Source organism: Microcebus murinus, unplaced genomic scaffold (genome assembly GCF_040939455.1).
Source record: "Microcebus murinus isolate Inina unplaced genomic scaffold, M.murinus_Inina_mat1.0 scaf006_hap2_Mmur4.0, whole genome shotgun sequence".
NCBI lineage: Eukaryota > Metazoa > Chordata > Mammalia > Primates > Cheirogaleidae > Microcebus > Microcebus murinus.
The window spans coordinates 549,860-570,809 of record NW_027438952.1 but is presented as its reverse complement, the minus strand read 5'-3'; the positions used below and the strand labels follow the sequence as shown (position 1 = coordinate 570,809).

Below are 20,950 nucleotides of genomic sequence, written 5' to 3'. Positions count from 1 at the left end.
CCCCGCCCCGCCCATCACCCCCGTCCCTGGGAGCCCGGGGGACCCGGCCAGCGAACTCAACCGGCCCGGCCCGGCGCGGGGCCTGGGGCGGGAGGCGGCGGCGGGGAAGCCCAGAGAGGCTCGGCTTCTCGAGCGGGGCAGGGGCGCCCTCCGCCGCCGTCTAGGGCCACACCACCCTGAACGCCCCCGATCTCGTCTGGTCTCGGAAGCTAAGCAGGGTCGGGCCTGGTTAGTACTTGGATGGGAGACCGCCTGGGAATACCGGGTGCCACAGGCTGCTGCTTTTTTTTTTTTTTTTTGCCTCTTGTTCTGTCCCCTTTCTGGGAGCGCGGCGGCGGCCCGGGGTGGGGGTCACCCCCACCCTCAGCGCCCGCCCGCGGTGCCTGGCGCCCCAGCCCGCACCGTGGGGCCTCCTCTTGTCCCAAGCCGCGACACCGCCGCCACGCGGCAGCATGCGTGGCATCTGGACTGTCAGGTCTCAGACCAAAGGTCTGCTCTGTGGGAACCGACACGCTGGAGGAAACCTTGAGAGTCTGAGAGGGGAGGGAGTTCCAGAAGAAGGCCAGGATGTCATTTTGAGGGAGTATGTGACCAGAACTCGTCCCGTTGCTTTTGGGGTTCTATGGGCTACACGCAGGAATCTTTGGTGGTGGCACCTGATGTTGGGGGATCCGGAGTCACACCCAGACCTGCTCCACAGGCCTCCTTTTACTTTTCTCTTCGGATTCATTATTTTTAAAAAGTGTCTCTTACCTCTAGGATTGCATTTTCTTTTCTCTCTCTCTTCAAGCAGATGATGGGAGTACAAGTATTCAGGTGACATGTGTTGCCCGTGCCCCCCTCCCCCCTGTGTTCTTTTTTTTTTTTTTTTTTTGAGACAGAGTCTCGTTTTGCTGCCCAGGCTAGAGTGAGTGCCATGGCGTCAGCCTAGCTCACAGCAACCTCAATCTCCGGGCTCAAGCAATCCTGCTGCCTCAGCCTCCCGAGTAGTTGGGACTACAGGCATGCACCACCACGCCCGGCTGTGTTTTTCTATATATATTAGTTGGCCAATTAATTTCTTTCTATTTTTAGTAGAGACGGGGTCTCGCTCTTGCTCAGGCTGGTTTCGAACTCCTGACCTGGAGCAATCCGCCCGCCTCGGCCTCCCAGAGAGCTAGGATTACAGGCGTGAGCCACCGCGCCCGGCCCCCCCTGTGTTCTTATTCATATACCTCTCATGTTGTTCCAGCGTATTGTGGGGGTACCAATGTTAAGGTCGGGTGCCTTGCCCTCTCCAAGCCTCCCCCCTCGGGTCAGAGCTTCAAGTGCGCCCATCCCCCAGTCGGTGCGCACCCACCCCATGCCTAATGGATGTGTATGCCCCTCCCCTCCCCCCACCCGCCCGACACCCACCCGATGAAGGTGACTCCTCTCTGTCCACTTAGGCGTCCATCCGTTCGTACCAATTTGCTGGTGAGCGCGCTCACCTGGTGCTCGTGTGTCCATTCTTGGGCTACCTGGCTTACTGGAACGGGTTCCAGCTCTGGCCAGGAGAACACGAGAGGCGCCCTCTCACCGCTGCTCCTCACAGCCGAATGGCACTCCGTGGTGTCCACGCGCCACATTTTATTGATGCACTCCTGGATGGATGGGCACTCGGGTCGCTTCCACGTCTTTGGGATTGTGAATTGTGCCCTAACTGTAACCCTAACCCTTACCCAGCCCGTCTCCTCTGCCCCTGCCTGACGCACTCCTCCCCGGCCAGACCCGTCACTGTCCTGGGCCCCCGCCTGACCGGCTCCTCCCCGCCCGGCCGGTCACCGTCCTCTGCCCCTGCCTGACACGCTCCTTCCCGCCCGGCCTCTCACCGTCCTCGGCCCCTGCCTGACCGGCTCCTCCGTCGCCTGGGCCTTCCAAGGGCTTGGTGTGGATGCTGCTTCCAGGAAGCCCTCCAGAAACCCGGCAGCAGGGTGGCCGCAGCAGTCTCCAGCAGCCGTCCCTAAGTCGCGTGAGTGCGGGGGACGTGCCCCCGCTGTGCCGCGGGGGCCCAGCCTGGTGTCTTCCCTGAGGCCCTGCGGCTGCCGGCTGGGCTGCCGCTCCCCGCAAGGGGAGAGCCGCGGAGGTGGGGACCGCCTCCTGATGGGGACGTACACGCAGCTCTCCCCGTCGGATTCCGGGGCTCTCTGTCCTGCCCGAAGGCCCAGCTGGCCTGCGGGTCCTTAGAGTGGCAAAAACCTCCGAAAACTGAGACTGAGGGTCCCGTGGGTGTCTGCACTTTTGTGCTGGGCACCCCAGGGAGGCCCGGGGGCTGGCTGGACAACGTGGTCTGCTGGGCGGGGGGGGGGTTGGAGGAGCAACTGATGCCCTTTGCACTTTGGGTAGCAAGAGTCTGAGGTGTCTCTGAGCCCTGTGCCCTGTGGGGGCGGGGCGGGGGGAGGAGGAGGAGCAGGAGGAGGAGGAGGTGGGAAGGGCCGGGGCCTGCAGTCCTGTTCCCGGGGTGGCACGGCAAGTGGCTTCTTCCACAGGCTGCTTGGCCTGGGCTCCCTGCACCTGGGCCTTTGGAGGACCGGCCCTGTGCTTGCCAACACTTCCTGCAGGGACCCAGAGCTGGGAGGTGGCATCTCTCAGCCCTGGGTCGGGCAGAGCCCCAGCGGGCCATGCCCACAACCTCTCTCAGCACCGGTCCCCCAGAAGGCTCCTTTGGGACCAGGATTCTCTTGCGGTGACTCTTTAAGGTCTGGCCCCTGGATGGAGGGGCACCAGGAGTAGAGGAGCAGGAAGGGGAAGGGGGTGGCCGTGCGAGGGGACACTTTGAGGCCAAGTCCCAGCTTCAGCCTGATCCTCCTGGGAACCCCGCTCTGAGACAAGGAGCCGGGCTTCGCATTCCCACAGCAGCCAGTCGTGGGCTGAGGACACCTGGGGCGTTGGGAACTCCCTGGCTTCTCCTTGGTTTAACGTCTAGAGCTGCTTGTGAATCGCGCCGCCACACACACCCGAGCGCAGGTGTCTTCCGCACAGACTGCGGGCCTCGGTCTTCTGAATGCCGCTAGCTCGCCACCCACCCACGGGTGAACCTGGTCAGGGTGCTTTCTCTCAGGGGCAGACTCTTTTCCGGGCGGGCTACCGGTGTCTCTGTTTGCTCGTTTCTTTCTTCCATTTCGGGAAAGTCTTCCTTGCTGGGTGTGGAAATCTCCTATGCCTTCCCTCGCCTATTCTGTCAGCTTTAAAATTCTCTTTCAGTTGCCACCCTCACAGATGGATTAGGAAACTCTTTCCGGTGCACTCATTAGTGAAATGACCTCCAGGAAGCTGGAATCCAATATCTAATGGCCGATTTTTAGCGAGTCCACACGCCAGGGTGGTCGGGGTCCAATGCAGCCCCGGCCAGGCCCAGGCCCCTTGGACTAGGACACGGAGGAGGGTCCCGGCCCCCACGAAGCGGTGCCGGCAGTTCTCCACGGGCTTGGGCGTTTTCCAGAGGTAGGAGATGGAGGGGACTGATTTCTTCAGCGCCCCCCAAACCACGCCACCCCACCCCACCCATGGGACACATCCCCAGAGAGAGACGCCCCATACACTGGCTGTGCCCCAGCCCTGGCCCGGGGGAATAGGCGGCAGCCCACCCACAGGGCGAGGGGGGGGCGCAGCTGAAAGGGGTTGTGGGGGAGGGCGGCCCCTGGCTGGGGTCAAAGGGCGAGCGTCCCACGCGTGCGCAGTCAGCGGCAGGCAGCGACGCGCTGGGGGTGGGCAGCGGGTAGGTGAAGGAGGCCGGGCGAGGAGACGAGGGGGGCTGGGAGGGCTCCACCTTGGCGAGTCCAGCCGTGGAGGCGCATCTTGTGTGAGTGTGAGTGAGTGTGAGTGTGTGTGTGTGTGTATAGAGAGACAGCCCCCCGCCCCGCCCCGCCCCGCCCATCACCCCCGTCCCTGGGAGCCCGGGGGACCCGGCCAGCGAACTCAACCGGCCCGGCCCGGCGCGGGGCCTGGGGCGGGAGGCGGCGGCGGGGAAGCCCAGAGAGGCTCGGCTTCTCGAGCGGGGCAGGGGCGCCCTCCGCCGCCGTCTAGGGCCACACCACCCTGAACGCCCCCGATCTCGTCTGGTCTCGGAAGCTAAGCAGGGTCGGGCCTGGTTAGTACTTGGATGGGAGACCGCCTGGGAATACCGGGTGCCACAGGCTGCTGCTTTTTTTTTTTTTTTTTGCCTCTTGTTCTGTCCCCTTTCTGGGAGCGCGGCGGCGGCCCGGGGTGGGGGTCACCCCCACCCTCAGCGCCCGCCCGCGGTGCCTGGCGCCCCAGCCCGCACCGTGGGGCCTCCTCTTGTCCCAAGCCGCGACACCGCCGCCACGCGGCAGCATGCGTGGCATCTGGACTGTCAGGTCTCAGACCAAAGGTCTGCTCTGTGGGAACCGACACGCTGGAGGAAACCTTGAGAGTCTGAGAGGGGAGGGAGTTCCAGAAGAAGGCCAGGATGTCATTTTGAGGGAGTATGTGACCAGAACTCGTCCCGTTGCTTTTGGGGTTCTATGGGCTACACGCAGGAATCTTTGGTGGTGGCACCTGATGTTGGGGGATCCGGAGTCACACCCAGACCTGCTCCACAGGCCTCCTTTTACTTTTCTCTTCGGATTCATTATTTTTAAAAAGTGTCTCTTACCTCTAGGATTGCATTTTCTTTTCTCTCTCTCTTCAAGCAGATGATGGGAGTACAAGTATTCAGGTGACATGTGTTGCCCGTGCCCCCCTCCCCCCTGTGTTCTTTTTTTTTTTTTTTTTTTGAGACAGAGTCTCGTTTTGCTGCCCAGGCTAGAGTGAGTGCCATGGCGTCAGCCTAGCTCACAGCAACCTCAATCTCCGGGCTCAAGCAATCCTGCTGCCTCAGCCTCCCGAGTAGTTGGGACTACAGGCATGCACCACCACGCCCGGCTGTGTTTTTCTATATATATTAGTTGGCCAATTAATTTCTTTCTATTTTTAGTAGAGACGGGGTCTCGCTCTTGCTCAGGCTGGTTTCGAACTCCTGACCTGGAGCAATCCGCCCGCCTCGGCCTCCCAGAGAGCTAGGATTACAGGCGTGAGCCACCGCGCCCGGCCCCCCCTGTGTTCTTATTCATATACCTCTCATGTTGTTCCAGCGTATTGTGGGGGTACCAATGTTAAGGTCGGGTGCCTTGCCCTCTCCAAGCCTCCCCCCTCGGGTCAGAGCTTCAAGTGCGCCCATCCCCCAGTCGGTGCGCACCCACCCCATGCCTAATGGATGTGTATGCCCCTCCCCTCCCCCCACCCGCCCGACACCCACCCGATGAAGGTGACTCCTCTCTGTCCACTTAGGCGTCCATCCGTTCGTACCAATTTGCTGGTGAGCGCGCTCACCTGGTGCTCGTGTGTCCATTCTTGGGCTACCTGGCTTACTGGAACGGGTTCCAGCTCTGGCCAGGAGAACACGAGAGGCGCCCTCTCACCGCTGCTCCTCACAGCCGAATGGCACTCCGTGGTGTCCACGCGCCACATTTTATTGATGCACTCCTGGATGGATGGGCACTCGGGTCGCTTCCACGTCTTTGGGATTGTGAATTGTGCCCTAACTGTAACCCTAACCCTTACCCAGCCCGTCTCCTCTGCCCCTGCCTGACGCACTCCTCCCCGGCCAGACCCGTCACTGTCCTGGGCCCCCGCCTGACCGGCTCCTCCCCGCCCGGCCGGTCACCGTCCTCTGCCCCTGCCTGACACGCTCCTTCCCGCCCGGCCTCTCACCGTCCTCGGCCCCTGCCTGACCGGCTCCTCCGTCGCCTGGGCCTTCCAAGGGCTTGGTGTGGATGCTGCTTCCAGGAAGCCCTCCAGAAACCCGGCAGCAGGGTGGCCGCAGCAGTCTCCAGCAGCCGTCCCTAAGTCGCGTGAGTGCGGGGGACGTGCCCCCGCTGTGCCGCGGGGGCCCAGCCTGGTGTCTTCCCTGAGGCCCTGCGGCTGCCGGCTGGGCTGCCGCTCCCCGCAAGGGGAGAGCCGCGGAGGTGGGGACCGCCTCCTGATGGGGACGTACACGCAGCTCTCCCCGTCGGATTCCGGGGCTCTCTGTCCTGCCCGAAGGCCCAGCTGGCCTGCGGGTCCTTAGAGTGGCAAAAACCTCCGAAAACTGAGACTGAGGGTCCCGTGGGTGTCTGCACTTTTGTGCTGGGCACCCCAGGGAGGCCCGGGGGCTGGCTGGACAACGTGGTCTGCTGGGCGGGGGGGGGGTTGGAGGAGCAACTGATGCCCTTTGCACTTTGGGTAGCAAGAGTCTGAGGTGTCTCTGAGCCCTGTGCCCTGTGGGGGCGGGGCGGGGGGAGGAGGAGGAGCAGGAGGAGGAGGAGGTGGGAAGGGCCGGGGCCTGCAGTCCTGTTCCCGGGGTGGCACGGCAAGTGGCTTCTTCCACAGGCTGCTTGGCCTGGGCTCCCTGCACCTGGGCCTTTGGAGGACCGGCCCTGTGCTTGCCAACACTTCCTGCAGGGACCCAGAGCTGGGAGGTGGCATCTCTCAGCCCTGGGTCGGGCAGAGCCCCAGCGGGCCATGCCCACAACCTCTCTCAGCACCGGTCCCCCAGAAGGCTCCTTTGGGACCAGGATTCTCTTGCGGTGACTCTTTAAGGTCTGGCCCCTGGATGGAGGGGCACCAGGAGTAGAGGAGCAGGAAGGGGAAGGGGGTGGCCGTGCGAGGGGACACTTTGAGGCCAAGTCCCAGCTTCAGCCTGATCCTCCTGGGAACCCCGCTCTGAGACAAGGAGCCGGGCTTCGCATTCCCACAGCAGCCAGTCGTGGGCTGAGGACACCTGGGGCGTTGGGAACTCCCTGGCTTCTCCTTGGTTTAACGTCTAGAGCTGCTTGTGAATCGCGCCGCCACACACACCCGAGCGCAGGTGTCTTCCGCACAGACTGCGGGCCTCGCTCTTCTGAATGCCGCTAGCTCGCCACCCACCCACGGGTGAACCTGGTCAGGGTGCTTTCTCTCAGGGGCAGACTCTTTTCCGGGCGGGCTACCGGTGTCTCTGTTTGCTCGTTTCTTTCTTCCATTTCGGGAAAGTCTTCCTTGCTGGGTGTGGAAATCTCCTATGCCTTCCCTCGCCTATTCTGTCAGCTTTAAAATTCTCTTTCAGTTGCCACCCTCACAGATGGATTAGGAAACTCTTTCCGGTGCACTCATTAGTGAAATGACCTCCAGGAAGCTGGAATCCAATATCTAATGGCCGATTTTTAGCGAGTCCACACGCCAGGGTGGTCGGGGTCCAATGCAGCCCCGGCCAGGCCCAGGCCCCTTGGACTAGGACACGGAGGAGGGTCCCGGCCCCCACGAAGCGGTGCCGGCAGTTCTCCACGGGCTTGGGCGTTTTCCAGAGGTAGGAGATGGAGGGGACTGATTTCTTCAGCGCCCCCCAAACCACGCCACCCCACCCCACCCATGGGACACATCCCCAGAGAGAGACGCCCCATACACTGGCTGTGCCCCAGCCCTGGCCCGGGGGAATAGGCGGCAGCCCACCCACAGGGCGAGGGGGGGGCGCAGCTGAAAGGGGTTGTGGGGGAGGGCGGCCCCTGGCTGGGGTCAAAGGGCGAGCGTCCCACGCGTGCGCAGTCAGCGGCAGGCAGCGACGCGCTGGGGGTGGGCAGCGGGTAGGTGAAGGAGGCCGGGCGAGGAGACGAGGGGGGCTGGGAGGGCTCCACCTTGGCGAGTCCAGCCGTGGAGGCGCATCTTGTGTGAGTGTGAGTGAGTGTGAGTGTGTGTGTGTGTGTATAGAGAGACAGCCCCCCGCCCCGCCCCGCCCCGCCCATCACCCCCGTCCCTGGGAGCCCGGGGGACCCGGCCAGCGAACTCAACCGGCCCGGCCCGGCGCGGGGCCTGGGGCGGGAGGCGGCGGCGGGGAAGCCCAGAGAGGCTCGGCTTCTCGAGCGGGGCAGGGGCGCCCTCCGCCGCCGTCTAGGGCCACACCACCCTGAACGCCCCCGATCTCGTCTGGTCTCGGAAGCTAAGCAGGGTCGGGCCTGGTTAGTACTTGGATGGGAGACCGCCTGGGAATACCGGGTGCCACAGGCTGCTGCTTTTTTTTTTTTTTTTTGCCTCTTGTTCTGTCCCCTTTCTGGGAGCGCGGCGGCGGCCCGGGGTGGGGGTCACCCCCACCCTCAGCGCCCGCCCGCGGTGCCTGGCGCCCCAGCCCGCACCGTGGGGCCTCCTCTTGTCCCAAGCCGCGACACCGCCGCCACGCGGCAGCATGCGTGGCATCTGGACTGTCAGGTCTCAGACCAAAGGTCTGCTCTGTGGGAACCGACACGCTGGAGGAAACCTTGAGAGTCTGAGAGGGGAGGGAGTTCCAGAAGAAGGCCAGGATGTCATTTTGAGGGAGTATGTGACCAGAACTCGTCCCGTTGCTTTTGGGGTTCTATGGGCTACACGCAGGAATCTTTGGTGGTGGCACCTGATGTTGGGGGATCCGGAGTCACACCCAGACCTGCTCCACAGGCCTCCTTTTACTTTTCTCTTCGGATTCATTATTTTTAAAAAGTGTCTCTTACCTCTAGGATTGCATTTTCTTTTCTCTCTCTCTTCAAGCAGATGATGGGAGTACAAGTATTCAGGTGACATGTGTTGCCCGTGCCCCCCTCCCCCCTGTGTTCTTTTTTTTTTTTTTTTTTTGAGACAGAGTCTCGTTTTGCTGCCCAGGCTAGAGTGAGTGCCATGGCGTCAGCCTAGCTCACAGCAACCTCAATCTCCGGGCTCAAGCAATCCTGCTGCCTCAGCCTCCCGAGTAGTTGGGACTACAGGCATGCACCACCACGCCCGGCTGTGTTTTTCTATATATATTAGTTGGCCAATTAATTTCTTTCTATTTTTAGTAGAGACGGGGTCTCGCTCTTGCTCAGGCTGGTTTCGAACTCCTGACCTGGAGCAATCCGCCCGCCTCGGCCTCCCAGAGAGCTAGGATTACAGGCGTGAGCCACCGCGCCCGGCCCCCCCTGTGTTCTTATTCATATACCTCTCATGTTGTTCCAGCGTATTGTGGGGGTACCAATGTTAAGGTCGGGTGCCTTGCCCTCTCCAAGCCTCCCCCCTCGGGTCAGAGCTTCAAGTGCGCCCATCCCCCAGTCGGTGCGCACCCACCCCATGCCTAATGGATGTGTATGCCCCTCCCCTCCCCCCACCCGCCCGACACCCACCCGATGAAGGTGACTCCTCTCTGTCCACTTAGGCGTCCATCCGTTCGTACCAATTTGCTGGTGAGCGCGCTCACCTGGTGCTCGTGTGTCCATTCTTGGGCTACCTGGCTTACTGGAACGGGTTCCAGCTCTGGCCAGGAGAACACGAGAGGCGCCCTCTCACCGCTGCTCCTCACAGCCGAATGGCACTCCGTGGTGTCCACGCGCCACATTTTATTGATGCACTCCTGGATGGATGGGCACTCGGGTCGCTTCCACGTCTTTGGGATTGTGAATTGTGCCCTAACTGTAACCCTAACCCTTACCCAGCCCGTCTCCTCTGCCCCTGCCTGACGCACTCCTCCCCGGCCAGACCCGTCACTGTCCTGGGCCCCCGCCTGACCGGCTCCTCCCCGCCCGGCCGGTCACCGTCCTCTGCCCCTGCCTGACACGCTCCTTCCCGCCCGGCCTCTCACCGTCCTCGGCCCCTGCCTGACCGGCTCCTCCGTCGCCTGGGCCTTCCAAGGGCTTGGTGTGGATGCTGCTTCCAGGAAGCCCTCCAGAAACCCGGCAGCAGGGTGGCCGCAGCAGTCTCCAGCAGCCGTCCCTAAGTCGCGTGAGTGCGGGGGACGTGCCCCCGCTGTGCCGCGGGGGCCCAGCCTGGTGTCTTCCCTGAGGCCCTGCGGCTGCCGGCTGGGCTGCCGCTCCCCGCAAGGGGAGAGCCGCGGAGGTGGGGACCGCCTCCTGATGGGGACGTACACGCAGCTCTCCCCGTCGGATTCCGGGGCTCTCTGTCCTGCCCGAAGGCCCAGCTGGCCTGCGGGTCCTTAGAGTGGCAAAAACCTCCGAAAACTGAGACTGAGGGTCCCGTGGGTGTCTGCACTTTTGTGCTGGGCACCCCAGGGAGGCCCGGGGGCTGGCTGGACAACGTGGTCTGCTGGGCGGGGGGGGGGTTGGAGGAGCAACTGATGCCCTTTGCACTTTGGGTAGCAAGAGTCTGAGGTGTCTCTGAGCCCTGTGCCCTGTGGGGGCGGGGCGGGGGGAGGAGGAGGAGCAGGAGGAGGAGGAGGTGGGAAGGGCCGGGGCCTGCAGTCCTGTTCCCGGGGTGGCACGGCAAGTGGCTTCTTCCACAGGCTGCTTGGCCTGGGCTCCCTGCACCTGGGCCTTTGGAGGACCGGCCCTGTGCTTGCCAACACTTCCTGCAGGGACCCAGAGCTGGGAGGTGGCATCTCTCAGCCCTGGGTCGGGCAGAGCCCCAGCGGGCCATGCCCACAACCTCTCTCAGCACCGGTCCCCCAGAAGGCTCCTTTGGGACCAGGATTCTCTTGCGGTGACTCTTTAAGGTCTGGCCCCTGGATGGAGGGGCACCAGGAGTAGAGGAGCAGGAAGGGGAAGGGGGTGGCCGTGCGAGGGGACACTTTGAGGCCAAGTCCCAGCTTCAGCCTGATCCTCCTGGGAACCCCGCTCTGAGACAAGGAGCCGGGCTTCGCATTCCCACAGCAGCCAGTCGTGGGCTGAGGACACCTGGGGCGTTGGGAACTCCCTGGCTTCTCCTTGGTTTAACGTCTAGAGCTGCTTGTGAATCGCGCCGCCACACACACCCGAGCGCAGGTGTCTTCCGCACAGACTGCGGGCCTCGCTCTTCTGAATGCCGCTAGCTCGCCACCCACCCACGGGTGAACCTGGTCAGGGTGCTTTCTCTCAGGGGCAGACTCTTTTCCGGGCGGGCTACCGGTGTCTCTGTTTGCTCGTTTCTTTCTTCCATTTCGGGAAAGTCTTCCTTGCTGGGTGTGGAAATCTCCTATGCCTTCCCTCGCCTATTCTGTCAGCTTTAAAATTCTCTTTCAGTTGCCACCCTCACAGATGGATTAGGAAACTCTTTCCGGTGCACTCATTAGTGAAATGACCTCCAGGAAGCTGGAATCCAATATCTAATGGCCGATTTTTAGCGAGTCCACACGCCAGGGTGGTCGGGGTCCAATGCAGCCCCGGCCAGGCCCAGGCCCCTTGGACTAGGACACGGAGGAGGGTCCCGGCCCCCACGAAGCGGTGCCGGCAGTTCTCCACGGGCTTGGGCGTTTTCCAGAGGTAGGAGATGGAGGGGACTGATTTCTTCAGCGCCCCCCAAACCACGCCACCCCACCCCACCCATGGGACACATCCCCAGAGAGAGACGCCCCATACACTGGCTGTGCCCCAGCCCTGGCCCGGGGGAATAGGCGGCAGCCCACCCACAGGGCGAGGGGGGGGCGCAGCTGAAAGGGGTTGTGGGGGAGGGCGGCCCCTGGCTGGGGTCAAAGGGCGAGCGTCCCACGCGTGCGCAGTCAGCGGCAGGCAGCGACGCGCTGGGGGTGGGCAGCGGGTAGGTGAAGGAGGCCGGGCGAGGAGACGAGGGGGGCTGGGAGGGCTCCACCTTGGCGAGTCCAGCCGTGGAGGCGCATCTTGTGTGAGTGTGAGTGAGTGTGAGTGTGTGTGTGTGTGTATAGAGAGACAGCCCCCCGCCCCGCCCCGCCCCGCCCATCACCCCCGTCCCTGGGAGCCCGGGGGACCCGGCCAGCGAACTCAACCGGCCCGGCCCGGCGCGGGGCCTGGGGCGGGAGGCGGCGGCGGGGAAGCCCAGAGAGGCTCGGCTTCTCGAGCGGGGCAGGGGCGCCCTCCGCCGCCGTCTAGGGCCACACCACCCTGAACGCCCCCGATCTCGTCTGGTCTCGGAAGCTAAGCAGGGTCGGGCCTGGTTAGTACTTGGATGGGAGACCGCCTGGGAATACCGGGTGCCACAGGCTGCTGCTTTTTTTTTTTTTTTTTGCCTCTTGTTCTGTCCCCTTTCTGGGAGCGCGGCGGCGGCCCGGGGTGGGGGTCACCCCCACCCTCAGCGCCCGCCCGCGGTGCCTGGCGCCCCAGCCCGCACCGTGGGGCCTCCTCTTGTCCCAAGCCGCGACACCGCCGCCACGCGGCAGCATGCGTGGCATCTGGACTGTCAGGTCTCAGACCAAAGGTCTGCTCTGTGGGAACCGACACGCTGGAGGAAACCTTGAGAGTCTGAGAGGGGAGGGAGTTCCAGAAGAAGGCCAGGATGTCATTTTGAGGGAGTATGTGACCAGAACTCGTCCCGTTGCTTTTGGGGTTCTATGGGCTACACGCAGGAATCTTTGGTGGTGGCACCTGATGTTGGGGGATCCGGAGTCACACCCAGACCTGCTCCACAGGCCTCCTTTTACTTTTCTCTTCGGATTCATTATTTTTAAAAAGTGTCTCTTACCTCTAGGATTGCATTTTCTTTTCTCTCTCTCTTCAAGCAGATGATGGGAGTACAAGTATTCAGGTGACATGTGTTGCCCGTGCCCCCCTCCCCCCTGTGTTCTTTTTTTTTTTTTTTTTTTGAGACAGAGTCTCGTTTTGCTGCCCAGGCTAGAGTGAGTGCCATGGCGTCAGCCTAGCTCACAGCAACCTCAATCTCCGGGCTCAAGCAATCCTGCTGCCTCAGCCTCCCGAGTAGTTGGGACTACAGGCATGCACCACCACGCCCGGCTGTGTTTTTCTATATATATTAGTTGGCCAATTAATTTCTTTCTATTTTTAGTAGAGACGGGGTCTCGCTCTTGCTCAGGCTGGTTTCGAACTCCTGACCTGGAGCAATCCGCCCGCCTCGGCCTCCCAGAGAGCTAGGATTACAGGCGTGAGCCACCGCGCCCGGCCCCCCCTGTGTTCTTATTCATATACCTCTCATGTTGTTCCAGCGTATTGTGGGGGTACCAATGTTAAGGTCGGGTGCCTTGCCCTCTCCAAGCCTCCCCCCTCGGGTCAGAGCTTCAAGTGCGCCCATCCCCCAGTCGGTGCGCACCCACCCCATGCCTAATGGATGTGTATGCCCCTCCCCTCCCCCCACCCGCCCGACACCCACCCGATGAAGGTGACTCCTCTCTGTCCACTTAGGCGTCCATCCGTTCGTACCAATTTGCTGGTGAGCGCGCTCACCTGGTGCTCGTGTGTCCATTCTTGGGCTACCTGGCTTACTGGAACGGGTTCCAGCTCTGGCCAGGAGAACACGAGAGGCGCCCTCTCACCGCTGCTCCTCACAGCCGAATGGCACTCCGTGGTGTCCACGCGCCACATTTTATTGATGCACTCCTGGATGGATGGGCACTCGGGTCGCTTCCACGTCTTTGGGATTGTGAATTGTGCCCTAACTGTAACCCTAACCCTTACCCAGCCCGTCTCCTCTGCCCCTGCCTGACGCACTCCTCCCCGGCCAGACCCGTCACTGTCCTGGGCCCCCGCCTGACCGGCTCCTCCCCGCCCGGCCGGTCACCGTCCTCTGCCCCTGCCTGACACGCTCCTTCCCGCCCGGCCTCTCACCGTCCTCGGCCCCTGCCTGACCGGCTCCTCCGTCGCCTGGGCCTTCCAAGGGCTTGGTGTGGATGCTGCTTCCAGGAAGCCCTCCAGAAACCCGGCAGCAGGGTGGCCGCAGCAGTCTCCAGCAGCCGTCCCTAAGTCGCGTGAGTGCGGGGGACGTGCCCCCGCTGTGCCGCGGGGGCCCAGCCTGGTGTCTTCCCTGAGGCCCTGCGGCTGCCGGCTGGGCTGCCGCTCCCCGCAAGGGGAGAGCCGCGGAGGTGGGGACCGCCTCCTGATGGGGACGTACACGCAGCTCTCCCCGTCGGATTCCGGGGCTCTCTGTCCTGCCCGAAGGCCCAGCTGGCCTGCGGGTCCTTAGAGTGGCAAAAACCTCCGAAAACTGAGACTGAGGGTCCCGTGGGTGTCTGCACTTTTGTGCTGGGCACCCCAGGGAGGCCCGGGGGCTGGCTGGACAACGTGGTCTGCTGGGCGGGGGGGGGGTTGGAGGAGCAACTGATGCCCTTTGCACTTTGGGTAGCAAGAGTCTGAGGTGTCTCTGAGCCCTGTGCCCTGTGGGGGCGGGGCGGGGGGAGGAGGAGGAGCAGGAGGAGGAGGAGGTGGGAAGGGCCGGGGCCTGCAGTCCTGTTCCCGGGGTGGCACGGCAAGTGGCTTCTTCCACAGGCTGCTTGGCCTGGGCTCCCTGCACCTGGGCCTTTGGAGGACCGGCCCTGTGCTTGCCAACACTTCCTGCAGGGACCCAGAGCTGGGAGGTGGCATCTCTCAGCCCTGGGTCGGGCAGAGCCCCAGCGGGCCATGCCCACAACCTCTCTCAGCACCGGTCCCCCAGAAGGCTCCTTTGGGACCAGGATTCTCTTGCGGTGACTCTTTAAGGTCTGGCCCCTGGATGGAGGGGCACCAGGAGTAGAGGAGCAGGAAGGGGAAGGGGGTGGCCGTGCGAGGGGACACTTTGAGGCCAAGTCCCAGCTTCAGCCTGATCCTCCTGGGAACCCCGCTCTGAGACAAGGAGCCGGGCTTCGCATTCCCACAGCAGCCAGTCGTGGGCTGAGGACACCTGGGGCGTTGGGAACTCCCTGGCTTCTCCTTGGTTTAACGTCTAGAGCTGCTTGTGAATCGCGCCGCCACACACACCCGAGCGCAGGTGTCTTCCGCACAGACTGCGGGCCTCGCTCTTCTGAATGCCGCTAGCTCGCCACCCACCCACGGGTGAACCTGGTCAGGGTGCTTTCTCTCAGGGGCAGACTCTTTTCCGGGCGGGCTACCGGTGTCTCTGTTTGCTCGTTTCTTTCTTCCATTTCGGGAAAGTCTTCCTTGCTGGGTGTGGAAATCTCCTATGCCTTCCCTCGCCTATTCTGTCAGCTTTAAAATTCTCTTTCAGTTGCCACCCTCACAGATGGATTAGGAAACTCTTTCCGGTGCACTCATTAGTGAAATGACCTCCAGGAAGCTGGAATCCAATATCTAATGGCCGATTTTTAGCGAGTCCACACGCCAGGGTGGTCGGGGTCCAATGCAGCCCCGGCCAGGCCCAGGCCCCTTGGACTAGGACACGGAGGAGGGTCCCGGCCCCCACGAAGCGGTGCCGGCAGTTCTCCACGGGCTTGGGCGTTTTCCAGAGGTAGGAGATGGAGGGGACTGATTTCTTCAGCGCCCCCCAAACCACGCCACCCCACCCCACCCATGGGACACATCCCCAGAGAGAGACGCCCCATACACTGGCTGTGCCCCAGCCCTGGCCCGGGGGAATAGGCGGCAGCCCACCCACAGGGCGAGGGGGGGGCGCAGCTGAAAGGGGTTGTGGGGGAGGGCGGCCCCTGGCTGGGGTCAAAGGGCGAGCGTCCCACGCGTGCGCAGTCAGCGGCAGGCAGCGACGCGCTGGGGGTGGGCAGCGGGTAGGTGAAGGAGGCCGGGCGAGGAGACGAGGGGGGCTGGGAGGGCTCCACCTTGGCGAGTCCAGCCGTGGAGGCGCATCTTGTGTGAGTGTGAGTGAGTGTGAGTGTGTGTGTGTGTGTATAGAGAGACAGCCCCCCGCCCCGCCCCGCCCCGCCCATCACCCCCGTCCCTGGGAGCCCGGGGGACCCGGCCAGCGAACTCAACCGGCCCGGCCCGGCGCGGGGCCTGGGGCGGGAGGCGGCGGCGGGGAAGCCCAGAGAGGCTCGGCTTCTCGAGCGGGGCAGGGGCGCCCTCCGCCGCCGTCTAGGGCCACACCACCCTGAACGCCCCCGATCTCGTCTGGTCTCGGAAGCTAAGCAGGGTCGGGCCTGGTTAGTACTTGGATGGGAGACCGCCTGGGAATACCGGGTGCCACAGGCTGCTGCTTTTTTTTTTTTTTTTTGCCTCTTGTTCTGTCCCCTTTCTGGGAGCGCGGCGGCGGCCCGGGGTGGGGGTCACCCCCACCCTCAGCGCCCGCCCGCGGTGCCTGGCGCCCCAGCCCGCACCGTGGGGCCTCCTCTTGTCCCAAGCCGCGACACCGCCGCCACGCGGCAGCATGCGTGGCATCTGGACTGTCAGGTCTCAGACCAAAGGTCTGCTCTGTGGGAACCGACACGCTGGAGGAAACCTTGAGAGTCTGAGAGGGGAGGGAGTTCCAGAAGAAGGCCAGGATGTCATTTTGAGGGAGTATGTGACCAGAACTCGTCCCGTTGCTTTTGGGGTTCTATGGGCTACACGCAGGAATCTTTGGTGGTGGCACCTGATGTTGGGGGATCCGGAGTCACACCCAGACCTGCTCCACAGGCCTCCTTTTACTTTTCTCTTCGGATTCATTATTTTTAAAAAGTGTCTCTTACCTCTAGGATTGCATTTTCTTTTCTCTCTCTCTTCAAGCAGATGATGGGAGTACAAGTATTCAGGTGACATGTGTTGCCCGTGCCCCCCTCCCCCCTGTGTTCTTTTTTTTTTTTTTTTTTTGAGACAGAGTCTCGTTTTGCTGCCCAGGCTAGAGTGAGTGCCATGGCGTCAGCCTAGCTCACAGCAACCTCAATCTCCGGGCTCAAGCAATCCTGCTGCCTCAGCCTCCCGAGTAGTTGGGACTACAGGCATGCACCACCACGCCCGGCTGTGTTTTTCTATATATATTAGTTGGCCAATTAATTTCTTTCTATTTTTAGTAGAGACGGGGTCTCGCTCTTGCTCAGGCTGGTTTCGAACTCCTGACCTGGAGCAATCCGCCCGCCTCGGCCTCCCAGAGAGCTAGGATTACAGGCGTGAGCCACCGCGCCCGGCCCCCCCTGTGTTCTTATTCATATACCTCTCATGTTGTTCCAGCGTATTGTGGGGGTACCAATGTTAAGGTCGGGTGCCTTGCCCTCTCCAAGCCTCCCCCCTCGGGTCAGAGCTTCAAGTGCGCCCATCCCCCAGTCGGTGCGCACCCACCCCATGCCTAATGGATGTGTATGCCCCTCCCCTCCCCCCACCCGCCCGACACCCACCCGATGAAGGTGACTCCTCTCTGTCCACTTAGGCGTCCATCCGTTCGTACCAATTTGCTGGTGAGCGCGCTCACCTGGTGCTCGTGTGTCCATTCTTGGGCTACCTGGCTTACTGGAACGGGTTCCAGCTCTGGCCAGGAGAACACGAGAGGCGCCCTCTCACCGCTGCTCCTCACAGCCGAATGGCACTCCGTGGTGTCCACGCGCCACATTTTATTGATGCACTCCTGGATGGATGGGCACTCGGGTCGCTTCCACGTCTTTGGGATTGTGAATTGTGCCCTAACTGTAACCCTAACCCTTACCCAGCCCGTCTCCTCTGCCCCTGCCTGACGCACTCCTCCCCGGCCAGACCCGTCACTGTCCTGGGCCCCCGCCTGACCGGCTCCTCCCCGCCCGGCCGGTCACCGTCCTCTGCCCCTGCCTGACACGCTCCTTCCCGCCCGGCCTCTCACCGTCCTCGGCCCCTGCCTGACCGGCTCCTCCGTCGCCTGGGCCTTCCAAGGGCTTGGTGTGGATGCTGCTTCCAGGAAGCCCTCCAGAAACCCGGCAGCAGGGTGGCCGCAGCAGTCTCCAGCAGCCGTCCCTAAGTCGCGTGAGTGCGGGGGACGTGCCCCCGCTGTGCCGCGGGGGCCCAGCCTGGTGTCTTCCCTGAGGCCCTGCGGCTGCCGGCTGGGCTGCCGCTCCCCGCAAGGGGAGAGCCGCGGAGGTGGGGACCGCCTCCTGATGGGGACGTACACGCAGCTCTCCCCGTCGGATTCCGGGGCTCTCTGTCCTGCCCGAAGGCCCAGCTGGCCTGCGGGTCCTTAGAGTGGCAAAAACCTCCGAAAACTGAGACTGAGGGTCCCGTGGGTGTCTGCACTTTTGTGCTGGGCACCCCAGGGAGGCCCGGGGGCTGGCTGGACAACGTGGTCTGCTGGGCGGGGGGGGGGTTGGAGGAGCAACTGATGCCCTTTGCACTTTGGGTAGCAAGAGTCTGAGGTGTCTCTGAGCCCTGTGCCCTGTGGGGGCGGGGCGGGGGGAGGAGGAGGAGCAGGAGGAGGAGGAGGTGGGAAGGGCCGGGGCCTGCAGTCCTGTTCCCGGGGTGGCACGGCAAGTGGCTTCTTCCACAGGCTGCTTGGCCTGGGCTCCCTGCACCTGGGCCTTTGGAGGACCGGCCCTGTGCTTGCCAACACTTCCTGCAGGGACCCAGAGCTGGGAGGTGGCATCTCTCAGCCCTGGGTCGGGCAGAGCCCCAGCGGGCCATGCCCACAACCTCTCTCAGCACCGGTCCCCCAGAAGGCTCCTTTGGGACCAGGATTCTCTTGCGGTGACTCTTTAAGGTCTGGCCCCTGGATGGAGGGGCACCAGGAGTAGAGGAGCAGGAAGGGGAAGGGGGTGGCCGTGCGAGGGGACACTTTGAGGCCAAGTCCCAGCTTCAGCCTGATCCTCCTGGGAACCCCGCTCTGAGACAAGGAGCCGGGCTTCGCATTCCCACAGCAGCCAGTCGTGGGCTGAGGACACCTGGGGCGTTGGGAACTCCCTGGCTTCTCCTTGGTTTAACGTCTAGAGCTGCTTGTGAATCGCGCCGCCACACACACCCGAGCGCAGGTGTCTTCCGCACAGACTGCGGGCCTCGCTCTTCTGAATGCCGCTAGCTCGCCACCCACCCACGGGTGAACCTGGTCAGGGTGCTTTCTCTCAGGGGCAGACTCTTTTCCGGGCGGGCTACCGGTGTCTCTGTTTGCTCGTTTCTTTCTTCCATTTCGGGAAAGTCTTCCTTGCTGGGTGTGGAAATCTCCTATGCCTTCCCTCGCCTATTCTGTCAGCTTTAAAATTCTCTTTCAGTTGCCACCCTCACAGATGGATTAGGAAACTCTTTCCGGTGCACTCATTAGTGAAATGACCTCCAGGAAGCTGGAATCCAATATCTAATGGCCGATTTTTAGCGAGTCCACACGCCAGGGTGGTCGGGGTCCAATGCAGCCCCGGCCAGGCCCAGGCCCCTTGGACTAGGACACGGAGGAGGGTCCCGGCCCCCACGAAGCGGTGCCGGCAGTTCTCCACGGGCTTGGGCGTTTTCCAGAGGTAGGAGATGGAGGGGACTGATTTCTTCAGCGCCCCCCAAACCACGCCACCCCACCCCACCCATGGGACACATCCCCAGAGAGAGACGCCCCATACACTGGCTGTGCCCCAGCCCTGGCCCGGGGGAATAGGCGGCAGCCCACCCACAGGGCGAGGGGGGGGCGCAGCTGAAAGGGGTTGTGGGGGAGGGCGGCCCCTGGCTGGGGTCAAAGGGCGAGCGTCCCGCGCGTGCGCAGTCAGTGGCAGGCAGCGACGCGCTGGGGGTGGGCAGCGGGTAGGTGAAGGAGGCCGGGCGAGGAGACGAGGGGGGCTGGGAGGGCTCCACCTTGGCGAGTCCAGCCGTGGAGGCGCATCTTGTGTGAGTGTGAGTGAGTGTGAGTGTGTGTGTGTGTGTATAGAGAGACAGCCCCCCGCCCCGCCCCGCCCCGCCCATCACCCCCGTCCCTGGGAGCCCGGGGGACCCGGCCAGCGAACTCAAACGGCCCGGCCCGGCGCGGGGCCTGGGGCGGGAGGCGGCGGCGGGGAAGCCCAGAGAGGCTCGGCTTCTCGAGCGGGGCAGGGGCGCCCTCCGCCGCCGTCTAGGGCCACACCACCCTGAACGCCCCCGATCTCGTCTGGTCTCGGAAGCTAAGCAGGGTCGGGCCTGGTTAGTACTTGGATGGGAGACCGCCTGGGAATACCGGGTGCCACAGGCTGCTGCTTTTTTTTTTTTTTTTTGCCTCTTGTTCTGTCCCCTTTCTGGGAGCGCGGCGGCGGCCCGGGGTGGGGGTCACCCCCACCCTCAGCGCCCGCCCGCGGTGCCTGGCGCCCCAGCCCGCACCGTGGGGCCTCCTCTTGTCCCAAGCCGCGACACCGCCGCCACGCGGCAGCATGCGTGGCATCTGGACTGTCAGGTCTCAGACCAAAGGTCTGCTCTGTGGGAACCGACACGCTGGAGGAAACCTTGAGAGTCTGAGAGGGGAGGGAGTTCCAGAAGAAGGCCAGGATGTCATTTTGAGGGAGTATGTGACCAGAACTCGTCCCGTTGCTTTTGGGGTTCTATGGGCTACACGCAGGAATCTTTGGTGGTGGCACCTGATGTTGGGGGATCCGGAGTCACACCCAGACCTGCTCCACAGGCCTCCTTTTACTTTTCTCTTCGGATTCATTATTTTTAAAAAGTGTCTCTTACCTCTAGGATTGCATTTTCTTTTCTCTCTCTCTTCAAGCAGATGATGGGAGTACAAGTATTCAGGTGACATGTGTTGCCCGTGCCCCCCTCCCCCCTGTGTTCTTTTTTTTTTTTTTTTGAGACAGAGTCTCGTTTTGCTGCCCAGGCTAGAGTGAGTGCCATGGCGTCAGCCTAGCTCACAGCAACCTCAATCTCCGGGCTCAAGCAATCCTGCTGCCTCAGCCTCCCGAGTAGTTGGGACTACAGGCATGCACCACCACGCCCGGCTGTGTTTTTCTATATATATTAGTTGGCCAATTAATTTCTCTCTATTTTTAGTAGAGACGGGGTCTCGCTCTTGCTCAGGCTGGTTTCGAACTCCTGACCTGGAGCAATCCGCCCGCCTCGGCCTCCCAGAGAGCTAGGATTACAGGCGTGAGCCACCGCGCCCAGCCCCCCCTGTGTTCTTATTCATATACCTCTCATGTTGTTCCAGCGTATTGTGGGGGTACCAATGTTAAGGTCGGGTGCCTTGCCCTCTCCAAGCCTCCCCCCTCGGGTCAGAGCTTCAAGTGCGCCCATCCCCCAGTCGGTGCGCACCCACCCCATGCCTAATGGATGTGTATGCCCCTCCCCTCCCCCCACCCGCCCGACACCCACCCGATGAAGGTGACTCCTCTCTGTCCACTTAGGCGTCCATCCGTTCGTACCAATTTGCTGGTGAGCGCGCTCACGTGGTGCTCGTGTGTCCATTCTTGGGATACCTGGCTTACTGGAACGGGTTCCAGCTCTGGCCAGGAGAACACGAGAGGCGCCCT

General features: G+C 62.8%; 6 non-coding genes across 6 annotated transcripts; all 6 read left to right on the top strand.

The window, feature by feature from the left end:
* Positions 1-158: 158 nt before the first annotated feature.
* LOC142866507 (5S ribosomal RNA) lies at positions 159-277 on the top strand. Its single transcript, XR_012916488.1, has one exon. It is a non-coding gene; the product is annotated as a 5S ribosomal RNA (ribosomal RNA).
* Positions 278-4,038: 3,761 nt separating this feature from the next.
* LOC142866506 (5S ribosomal RNA) lies at positions 4,039-4,157 on the top strand. Its single transcript, XR_012916487.1, has one exon. It is a non-coding gene; the product is annotated as a 5S ribosomal RNA (ribosomal RNA).
* Positions 4,158-7,918: 3,761 nt separating this feature from the next.
* On the top strand, positions 7,919-8,037 carry LOC142866505 (5S ribosomal RNA). Its single transcript, XR_012916486.1, has one exon. It is a non-coding gene; the product is annotated as a 5S ribosomal RNA (ribosomal RNA).
* A 3,761-nt stretch (positions 8,038-11,798) lies between these two features.
* Positions 11,799-11,917, top strand: LOC142866504 (5S ribosomal RNA). The gene has a single exon (XR_012916485.1). It is a non-coding gene; the product is annotated as a 5S ribosomal RNA (ribosomal RNA).
* Positions 11,918-15,678: 3,761 nt separating this feature from the next.
* LOC142866503 (5S ribosomal RNA) lies at positions 15,679-15,797 on the top strand. Its single transcript, XR_012916484.1, has one exon. It is a non-coding gene; the product is annotated as a 5S ribosomal RNA (ribosomal RNA).
* A 3,761-nt stretch (positions 15,798-19,558) lies between these two features.
* On the top strand, positions 19,559-19,677 carry LOC142866502 (5S ribosomal RNA). The gene has a single exon (XR_012916483.1). It is a non-coding gene; the product is annotated as a 5S ribosomal RNA (ribosomal RNA).
* Positions 19,678-20,950: the final 1,273 nt, after the last annotated feature.